An 11,683-nucleotide genomic window follows, 5' to 3' on the forward strand; every position below is an offset into this window, starting at 1 on the left:
ACTTTTGTCTCATAAAGATCGAAAAGTTAGGCAAGCAGTTACTTTACCATATCACTTTCTCTCTCCTGATTATCACTTTATATAGGTAACCTAGATTTCTCTATTTTACCGAGTAAACTACATTAAGGTACCCTTCACTTGATACAAACCACTATTGAGTCGTCATATGCACACCAGTTAACATTCACTTGATAAACTGTCAACTTTGCTGATGTCAAAATTTGTCTTTCTGAAATCGTCTAAGGAGTTAAGGTTGTTTTGTTGAATTGCGATATGCTCCACACAATATGGGGGCGAAACCTGCAAGCAAATCAGAAATCTCTCCGAAGATTAAGACAGATTGAACCTGCAGTTAAACAATTGAATATTGAGTGAACATTGGTGACCTACTCTTTCGATTGAGAAAATTTTTTCGCTTGTTGTGATTATGTCCACTTTGAGACGATTTGATTACCTTTTTTAGGCTGCTTTGACCGACTATTCATATGCAGTGATGACGTGGCGACTGATATCCACCGTGTTGGATTAAAACTACTATTTTGTAGTCTGAAGATATTAGGATTCCTCATTCGGATTATCCCGTACATTTGATAATTAGAAGTTACCTTATTGGAGGATACTTGACATATTATGTTTCTAAGTTTGTAGATTCTGTTAGGAAAAGTTTCCTCCTTGAGGGACTCTTGAAGCTCAAGTTTGATAAAAACTTAAGATCCTCATTGATGAGATATTTGATAGGATTTTAGAATTAAGTCGGTTAGGCACGTTTCTACCCCCCCATGTTTCAGGATTGAGGTATGGATCACACTTATGCGGACTCCGTAGTCTTCTCTTAACTCCTAGGGCAGGGCTTAGGCGTCAAAGAAGATCGTACCAGTGACGCCCCGTGTCCCAAAATAGACACGACCACGCGGCAACTCACAGACGAGACAAAAATCCGACAAAGTCTCCTCTGTAAATCGAACCGGTCGCACCTGTAAACCTGTCATGCAAACCATACATTCGCATATACAAGAATAAACTATAAAGCGGAAGCTAAACAAACTCAACTCAGTTTCGGGTCGAAACCCGAACCACAAAAATACAAACGCCTCATAAAACGCCGATACAACTTATAAACAACTCTAAGTGTTACGTATATACATATTAGAGTTTTGTTTCTGCAATAAATACATAACTTGGAAATAACGAAAAACCAATAAACGAAAACCAAAGAAAACTACACAACGCCACTAGCCTCGTCAGACAAGATCACCGGCTGGAATACAACTCCGCCTCGAGGCTACGACAAATCACCTGCACACTAACAACTGGTAGGGGGTCAGAATACTCACCGATACGAGTTATTCTGGTAGAAGACCAATCCAAAACCCATCACGTTTTCAAAAGTTCATTTAATAAGTTGTAAACATCATTGACAAAACGAGTTATCAAACCAGTTACCATATATACTATATACAAAACTATTTTCCTTAATCTAGCAAGCAATAGCAGTGATTAGCTGCCCACCCATTGTGCGCTCCCAATAAGAGGAGAGTTCCTCAAGAGAGCCTAGAGTGCGTTAGATAGTACCAGCCCATTTAGGCACTAGCTAATGCACTACGTCTCCTCGAGAAAGAGACTTACCCCTAACCGGTAAACCCCTCTCCCACTAAGGGACTCCGCAATCATTGAAGAGTTTACCTCGTGATATATATATACCTTAAGTATCTAAATACGTTTTTGATCACCGAGTTCGAATAAGTGAGCCATCCCCTAATTACCATGGAAGGACCTGAACCTCATTCTCTTCGGTACCCTGTCATGCATCTAATGCGATCTTTCAAAATTAGTTTCATTCGTATATCAAAACCACATTCTCATATTCGATTCAAATCAATTTCATTCGTATATCAAAACCAATATTCTCATTCGATTCATTATCTTATCAAACACGGAAGTGGAACAACCAAGAGCCATATCGCCACAAAGCAGAGGGATCCCAATCAATGTCACCTCCCAGGCGAGCGGTCAGGGTGTACGGCCCTGAGCCTCGAGTTGGAGGCACGAGCACCAATGGCCAGCAAGTGAAGCACTCTACTCCCACAGGTCTCATGACTAGTGTCACCCACCTCACCGGTCTCATACGGGTCACAATCGTGTCCACATGTCATCCTACCCTCAATGGCTACGTGCCCGTAGGTTGACATAATCCGCAGTCGGGTATATACAAGAAAATCCTCAGTAGTTCACAATCATCGTAAAATCAGTTCGAAAACATTTCTCATATCGCATCAAAACATTTTAAGCATATTTCAGTTCATCACATAAATCGAGTTTCTTGCTACTTGAACTCTAGTTATAATGGCGCATATATAATTATAGAATCTAGCATATTCATTATCTATAAAATCATGCTGGATAAAGGATTCAAAACCCCTACCTCAGTCCTTGCATCACCAAAGACCTCCCGCCTACCAGACGACCTTATTCCTCCTCATTCGCATACTCTGGGATAAGGAAGAATAACCGGAAACACCGAATAAAAACATTAGGTTCTTATACTAAGAACCTTCGTAAATTAAAAGAATCATGAAAACTTAAAAGCAAATTCGCTAACTTCGGAAGACTTCAAGTATCTATCGAATCGATCTCTAACTTCCTACCTATGTCTCCTGAATATCGGAAATGCCTATGAACCAATCAACCAACTTCTCATAAACTCTATTTTACATGTTAGAGTCTTCATAAGCTGACAAATCATATAATGAACCTCATAATATAAATCTGTAACTGAAGTTTTCCATTCATATGAAATACGACAAAATTCGGGGAATTCTTTATATTCCAATTCATTCTAAAACTGGTCCAAATATGAAATTCGAGCACTAAAATAATTCGGCAGCACCCCGTCTATATTTGGACACCCTGAAATAGTCTACAATCTCCTAAACATGTTTTTGAACACAAATCATTCGAAGAAATAGAATAAAATCGTCTAAATAGCTTCAAATTTTGATCCCAAATGAAATTAGTACAACTATGGATTATACGAAATAGTTATCATAAAACCACCAAATTCGGACGAAATTGGAACTTCTGAACCGCTAAATATGTAGAACGAATCGAATAGATTTACCTGAAACAAGTTTCATTGAATTCCGACCACGGGACAGCTGAGATATCGACGAAAGAAACTCTCCACCACTTCACGGTCAAAAAACCCAATTTGCTTCTCACTAGCTTCTCACGGTTCTGTTGTATGGTATGTGTGTTTGAATACAAAGGGAAATGGGTTTTTAAGTCTTGCATGCCCACTGAGGTTTACTCAAAATAATAAAAAAAACCAAATTAATCCCCATTCTCCACGTTTGGATGCAAAGCCACCACAACACCATTTTTTATTTCTTTATTTTAGTTTTAAATTAATTCTTAGTCCATAATTTCTATATACTTTACAACAAGTCCAACCAAAAATATAAATTAATAATTCAACCTCCATTAATTAGCAATATAACCCCCACTTTAACCTTTTTCTTTTCTATTGCTCCCACAACCAATCATAAAGAAACTATATAGTTCCTCGTCTAACCTTAATCTTCTACGTATTTGACCGAAAAACATGGGATGTTACAGTACCGACCCACTAGTACTGGGCTTGAGTGACATAACTCATCCGGACGACCTCCCTGTTGACTTGATACGGATTGACCCATTGGGATTTTGGTATTTTTCTTGACTTATTGACCTCAGTCACTTGATGACTAATTTTTGGATCATCAAACTTGACCTAGTCCACACACACATACAAACAATATATTTCCCATTTCTTATCCAAATTTATTTGCAGGGTTATCTCTGTCAGACACTTTGTTTTTCTCCTTTTTTAATTTAAATCTATTTAATCGACCATAAGAGCTTCTTTAACAGGAACCACCCCGATGTCTCAAGGATCTTATGGTCACGTGTTTTTCATTTCTTTTCGCACTTTAAGCTCAAGGACGTTGTCGGTGCCCATAAAACAAGTCCGATCGACGATCTGACTTCTGGTCAATGGTCCAATTCCTTTGACCTTGCACCCCGCGATTTCAGCCTCCTACACTCACAAATCATTCTTTAAATCTCAACCAAGTCTTCTCTACATAAGTAACATCAGTTTGATTAATGCACAACCATATCATCACAAAAGTTTCTATCGCCTTATTATAGTCAGGTTCAACCTCTGTATACAGGATTTTTGGATACGATGTCATAAAACTTTTGAATTCTTCTTGTTTGAAATTAGCTTTGACATTTGTTACCACATACTTTTCGATGTGGAAAGTACATAGTAGCCTTTCCGCATATGGAAATACTTCCTTAGTAGTATTAATTGGTGCAAGTTCAATACATCAAATCACACTTACCATTGAGTTAATAGGGAATAAAGGCCTTAGAAAATTAAAATACACGTGTACTGCCTTATTGTGTCTCAATCGATAAAAATAAGCACCGTGGTGTGATGGACACTGTATTTTGGGAATCACGAAACAAATCATTTTTGCATGAAAATGAATCTCACTGCATTAAACAAAACGTAAATAATCCTACTCCTTAGACTATTTAGTTTCATTCAACTCAATTTGTCTTGTGTAAAAAAAAAAACGTGTTCATGTAGATACCTAAACTTTTGCTAAACAATTAACACATTAATGATGCATTTCCGTCTTTGCATGACAATAAACATATTTGGTTTTTAATGGGCTTATTATCTATTTTTGATTAAGCGTGGTCCATACACTTAATATATTTTTTTGGGGTCTATCGTCTAAGACACATTTTATTATCTCCCTATTTTCTTTCCAATTTTTTTACTCTCTCTCCATCTATTTTATTTTTCTAGTTTTTTTTGGAATCATGTAACTTCATTGAAGGGCAAAGCCAATTGATTCAAGGTCCCTTGGGGAATAATGGAGAGGCCTAGGAAGTAAATACTAATGGGACTAAGAGCCATTTTGATAAGAACGGTTCTACCTGCCTGGGAAGTCAATTTCTTTTTCCAACCTGCTACCTTTGATTGAAATTTCTGGATGAGGAAGTTATGTGCATATAGCATGTTCCTTCGCTTGAGCATAAGTATCCCTAGATATTTCTCTGAGTCTGTCATTAGGGGAGAACTTAGGTGTACCTCATATTGAGCTTTAACTACTTGGCTCATCCCAACACTGAAAAAGAATGAGGATTGTTGTAGTTCACTGCCTGACTAGAGGAGGAGCAATAAGTATCCATAATCTGTGTCACTGCTTCGAAGTTTGAACTTGTAGCTTCGCCAAAGATGAGTAAATCATCCGGGAATAGTAAGTGGGTGACCCTAGGAGCAAACCTGTTGACCCTGTATCCAGTGAAAAGTGACCTTCTCTCAAAACTATCAATTAAGAGAGAAAGGGCTTGGGAAGTAAGTATGAATAAGTATGGGGACAGAGGGCACCCCTGCCTAAGTCCACGATAGGATCTGAAGTTTCCACATTGCTTACCATTCACCAATACACTGAAAGTTGGAGTAGTGACACAAACCTTGATGAGAGAGATGAGTCTGCCTGGGATTGTAAATTTTTCCAAAATGGTTTGTAAAAAGGCTTTTGCCATATCCATCTTCAAAGCAAAAGAACCTGTTGCTGCATTAGCACAGTTCATCGAGTGTATACATTCTTGGGCTATCACTATATTATCAATAGTTTGCCGTTGAGGTACAAACACATTCTGATTCCAACTAACACAATCTTCCAATAGTGGCCTCAGCTTGTTAGTGATCAACTTAGTGACGATTTTGTATAACGTGTTACACAAAGCAATTGGTCGATAATCAGTGACTAGCGATGGCTACTTATACTTGGGTATGAGGACAAGGTTTGTTTTGTTAAGTTCAGGCTCAAAGGTCCCCTGTTTGAAAGTATTTTGAATAAACTTGATAAGATCAGATTTATTTATCTCCCATTTGGTTTGGAAAAATGCAGAGGGAATCCATCAGGGTCCGGACTTTTCATTCCACCCATGTTAAACATACCTCCCTGATATCCTCCTCTGTTGGTATCATTGCTAGTTGTTGCTAATTTTCAACTGATAATTACTGATAGCTTTGTAACACCTCCTCTGGTACCCGTGTAACCGGTGTGGATCTGAAGTAATTCTGAAAGTGATCGACTAACAAGTCCTCTATATACTCTGTTCATCTGTAATAGTCACCCCTGCCTCTGTCTTGATGGATTGGATGTGATGTTTCTTTCTACGAATAGCTATAGAGGTGTGGAAGGCTTTGGTGTTCCGATCTCCATTTAAAGCCCACCCTTGTTTGGTTCGCTGTTCCAGTTTAGTTCGTTGCACTTCCTCCAAATATATAAGTTCTTCATGAATGAGGGATTCCCTTTGTAGTGTAGCAGGATTCGGCAATGAGCTCTGAATTTGGAAAAGATGAGTTTTCAACACCTTGAGTCATTTGTCCGTGTTATCGAAAGTATGCCCACTCCAATCTCTGATCTCTGTTTTTGATTTTTTGAGTTTTTCTACCATGGTAACAGATCGTGAGTTCCAAGATTGAGCTAGCACATCTTTACACTTATCATGCTTCCTCCAAAAGGCCTCAAATTTCTCTGATTTAGGGGCCCTGATTGTTTGTAGCTCAATTTTTAACAAGATCGGGCAATGATCACTGTTATATCTAGGTAAGTGGAAAAACCCGACATGTTGGTAGTGGTCTAGCCATTTAGAGTCCACCATAACTCTGTCCAACCTTTCTAATCAGATTAGTAAGGTTCTTGTTGTTGGTCCAGGTATAAGCCTGTCCATTGAACCCCAAGTCGATTAACCCAATATCATTGATGAAAGCCGAGAATTGAGATCTAAAAGGGGTGCTGTTCGAACCTCCCCATTTCTCTTTTTGAGATTCAATGGCATTCATGTCCCCAATACATAAGTAGGGGGAGGACAGAACAAATAAACCACCCAGAAAACATGTCTATCGGATACACGTGGAGGCCCATATAAACAAAATAATTCGCAAGTAAAATTATTATCTATAACCTGAGCTTGAAGGAGATTCGAGTTACTTGACCTGATATTTATGGATACAACTTTCGTCCAAAATAATGCAATGCCACCTCCTCTGCCAATGGATGATATAATTGACTTGTTGAATATGTCATATCTGTCTAGGTTCAAGTAAAAAGATGATGATTGTAGGTCGGTTTGGTACAGAAGAAGTATGTCTGGTTTTACTGCCCGGAGGAATTGATGCAAAGTGTGGACTGTCGCAGGACTCCCCAAACCTCGACAGTTCCATGAGAGTACTAACATTTGCCTTGCGGCTCTTTGGGAACAACCACCACGACCCTAAACATACCGTCTTGTGATTCTCCTTTAGCCAATTTGACTCCAAGTTGTGTTTAGTTAGATTTTGCCCGTCGTTTTAGATTTTTTCCCACCATTTCAAGATTTGCATACTCTACTCAATGTCAATAGCTTCAGAATCTATCGATAGTGGTATGAATATCTATTCTCATGATCTTTCACTTGTCCCTTGGACTAGTCTTCTTTTAGGATCATTAGGGTCCCTAGACCCGGCCCAATAGCTTTGTGGGTCTGGTGAACTGCACGGATAGTACTGGCGGCAGTTTGTATGAGATTGTGGTTTACCTGGGAAATAATCGTTCCACCCCCACGATCCGGCATTTGGGTTTGTAAACAGTTTTGTACCGGTGGCTCAAACCTGCCCATGGGTGGGCAATAATCCTCCTCCGTCGTCTCCAGTCTTAACTACCTAATCTTAACTACTTAATCTTTTTTCTCGAAATGATACATGGAATACACATATTTGTTTCCATTTAATGTATTTGTAAGAAGTGACTCGAATTTGGATTGGTATCGAATCCGGTTTACGACCTGCCAACCCGTTTACAAGGCAATGGTAATTGCCTGCCAAGACCGAAGGTCTCTGCGCCGAATTTTGGACCCGTTAGCGGAGCTGATTACTGAGACAGAGCTGGTACGCGAAGCAGGGCTGTGAGGCAGAGCTGGACTCCGAGACAGAGTTGGAATGCGGAAGCTAGGCTTATGTCGGTGATTAGTGTTATCTGTGTATAATGTCGGTTGTAGAGAGTCGGTGAGGCGGTGGGATTAGGGTTTAGTGGCTATATAAACTAAACCCTAAGGAGATATCAAAAGCACAATCTCACGAATCTCTTTTGTAAACTTGTTTGCTTATCATAGTGGAAATCATCACGCCGTTGTCGCCGTGGAGTAGGTCTCACCAACTGAACCACGTAAATCTCTGTGTTCTGTCTTGATTGTTCTTTACTATTCCTATTGCTTGTTTTGGATTACTCGTATTGATCACATTAAACCCCGATTTGGCATATTAGTATTGTACAACTTCAAATGCACAAAAACAACTCGGATTTCATAATATTATGAATTATTTAGTGGACTGGTTATGTGTGGTGCATCGGACAAAAAATAGCATGTTAGTTACATATCGTATATTTGTTTATTGATGCCTCGTGCATAGTCAAATGCGCTGGCATTACATATGTTTGGAATCTATCTCTGTACATAATACATCGGATAATGTAAGGTGTATCCGATTATTAAGGTACATATGTGAATGTACTGTAAATATTATTTAAGATTTTTCTCTCTCAAATCAATGAGACATTGTTTTCTCTACAATCTCAACTTACTATTTGGTATCTCAATATCTGAGATTTCGAGATAGAAACTCTTCCTCCCTTATCTCCCGGATTTGATTTCATTCTTTTCTCTACAATCTCATCATATTGTTTTGTCTCTCAAGTTTCAACATTTGTCTTCTCTCGAATCTATGTGACATTTTCTAATGTAAAATGCATATTACTCGAGTTTTTTTTTCTCTGTAAATACTTTCACTTTTCAAAATGTATGAACATCTATAAAAATGTAAAAAGCATTTAGGAATGTATCATACATACCATATTTTTTGGCCGCAGCTTTGTGGAATAAAGAATATTCTCCAGGGAATAAATTCTCGAGGGAATCCAGATTTTTTTGAAAGTTCTCCGAGGAATAAATTCTTATGGGGAATACATAATACATTTAAAATTAATAAAATTAGCTTAAGTAATAAATTCTTCAATTATTTTATTTCAAGTCCTTCCTTCTTATTTCTTCTTCCCTCATCTCTTTCTTCTTCTATAGAAAATCATAAATCCCTAGTTCATCTTCTCTCTTTAACATCTCCTATTCTCCTTCATAATTTCAACCAATTTTTCTGTTCATCTCCTATTCTCTTCTCTGAAAGATCAGAAACTCTCTTTCTTCCACTCTTTCCCTAAACTCTCCAACATGTTAGAGAGATAAAGCGGGAAAATACTTGAAATCAACAAAATATCTTGAATCTCTTACAATGGGGCACCCAAAGAAGGTATATTCATCCACTAATCCTACTCAAGAGAGGTAAGTAGATTCTAAACCCTAGAAATCAAGTTATTTTTAGCCCTAAAATAAAATTTTCAGATCTACTAAACCCTAGAATTTTGTGTGATTTGGACCATTTTTTGGTGATTCGAATCATTTATAGCCTTGTATGATCTATATTATTTAATTTCGAAGCATATATAGCCTAGTTCGATGGTTTTTTTGTCTTTCGATTTGAGATTGGGGTTTTCTGTAGTTCTGTTTCGTGGGTTGCGGTCGACGAAATTTGTTTCAGTTTTGTGGATCGCAACCTACGAAACATATTCTTTTGTTAAATCTTAGATAATGAAATAAGACTATTTTGAGTGTTCATATTGAAGGAGTTTAAGGAGATGTCCTTCGACCAAGGTGACAATGTGAACAATTTGTCGGATAGGACAATTGATGTGGAAGATCATCAAGTCCGATTGATTTAGGGATTGTAGAGTTGTAGCTAGAGACCAACTACGATCGTCGAATTACGAAAACTTCAATCGGATCCTACAACGGGTTACACATAAGAGTGTCAAATTGATCTAGGATATGACTAGTGGGAGTGAGATATAACAATGGGAATGTCCCATAAACATATCTCATAGGCCTAAAAAGGAATTAGTCAAAGATAGTACAAAAAGGCCAAAAACAGGGTTTTTGGGCCTTAGCCGATTCGGCCACTTCTAGGGCTCGGATTGGGCTGAAATTTTGAGGGGAGATTTCTGACATATCCAGTAGTATGAATGAAAAATTTTGTGGTTTTTGGACACCTCCTCATTAGGGAATTGAGAAAATATCAATAGTTGCTATTTTCGACAATTTCCTTAAATCTTATTCTAAAGGGTGTTTTAGGAAACCTTTGAGGAGGTGTATTCTCATTAGGGTTCTATATAAACACTTTTACGGCAGAGAATAAGGAGTGAAATTTCTCTCTAAGCTTTCTTACTCTACCATATCAAGTAGAGAGGAGAAAGTGAGCTAATTCCCATTAACTATCTATCTAGTCAAGAAGAAAGGAGTTCTTCTTCCAACCACCATTGGTGTGCTATCTAAACAACAAGGTGGGAGATCAAGTTGATTGCTCGTGTCCCAAGTAGAGGAGCTACGCTTGAAGCTCTTGGTCTTCTCATAAGCAATTGGAAAGGTTCGAGGGAAAACTAGCGAATAAGGTATTTATCTCTCTAGTTTTACTTAGTATTATTATGGTCTTATGCATGTGATCCTGGGAATACTAGTCTAGACATTAGATGTCTTATTTCCGCTATAAACACTAGTAGAAGGGTGTAAAACCCAACACATATTGATTATGGGTTTGAGATATGATGTTTAGTTGTTGAAAAGAACATGGATTCTTGAGTATAATTCTTCAATTTTAGCAGTTGTTATGTTTCGTGGGTTGCGATCCAAGAAATCAGTTTCAGTTTTGTGGATCGCAACCTATGAAACACTTTATGTGTAGCACAAACACGAAAATTTTCGTGCCATTCACTGCTACAAAATGTACATATTCAGTTTGATACCATTAGTATCATACTCTTCTGATTCAGATTCTTTTGTTAAAACTTCGATAATGAATAAGACTATTTTTAGTGTTCATATTAATTGTGGGTTTGAGATATGATGTTTAGTTGTTGAAAAGAATTTGGATTCTTGAGTATAATTCTTCAATTTTAGCAGTTTGTTCTTTTCAATCGTAAGTTATGATATATCTTTTTGAATTTTTTCTTTTCTACTTTTTTGAGCTTGTCATTTTCAATTAGGACTTAGATTTCTGTTAAACTATCTTTCAACGGTGAAGCACTCACGCAGATTTGCTTTGTTTATGTTTTATAGGCGTAAAAAGTATAAAGAGGATGTTCCGGCTCAAAAGTCTCGGGTTCATAATGAGGCAGTTGATGAGACATGAAAATGTCCCATCTGAATCTCTTAACTTGGGTTAGTTAGTCAATTTCGAACAGTTACTCTGATGAATTGTTTATTTCTCTTACTCAGGGGTCTTTTAAGAAATTAAGCACAAAAAGCGGATAAAAACGGGAGAAAGACACACAAGAGCATCTTGGTCATTTGGTGATGAGGGTAGTTTGGTAATTTTGTTCAATGTTGATACTCCAATGCAAGGTAGAGTCCAAGAAGAACCTAACGACGTAGGCGGAAGTCAAGTCGGAGTCCGGACGAAAAAATTATATCATGTCAAAGTTGGAATCAATGTTGAAACTGCAATGCAAAGTAGAGTCTCGAAGAAGACAAC

The 11,683-nt window shown here is 37.8% G+C and overlaps 1 long non-coding RNA gene across 1 annotated transcript; it reads right to left on the reverse strand.

Moving 5' to 3' along the window:
• Positions 1–1,004: 1,004 nt before the first annotated feature.
• LOC147556763 (uncharacterized) lies at positions 1,005–2,509 on the reverse strand. The gene is made up of 2 exons (XR_015234991.1): positions 2,423–2,509; positions 1,005–1,310 (listed from the first exon to the last, which is right to left on the reverse strand). It is a non-coding gene; the product is annotated as an uncharacterized LOC147556763 (long non-coding RNA).
• Between the last annotated feature and the right edge of the window lie 9,174 nt (positions 2,510–11,683).

The sequence above is a fragment of the Eschscholzia californica genome, unplaced genomic scaffold (assembly GCF_041429995.1).
Source record: "Eschscholzia californica isolate CP2 unplaced genomic scaffold, dmEscCali1.0.p SCAF_2, whole genome shotgun sequence".
Taxonomy (NCBI): Eukaryota; Viridiplantae; Streptophyta; class Magnoliopsida; order Ranunculales; family Papaveraceae; genus Eschscholzia; species Eschscholzia californica.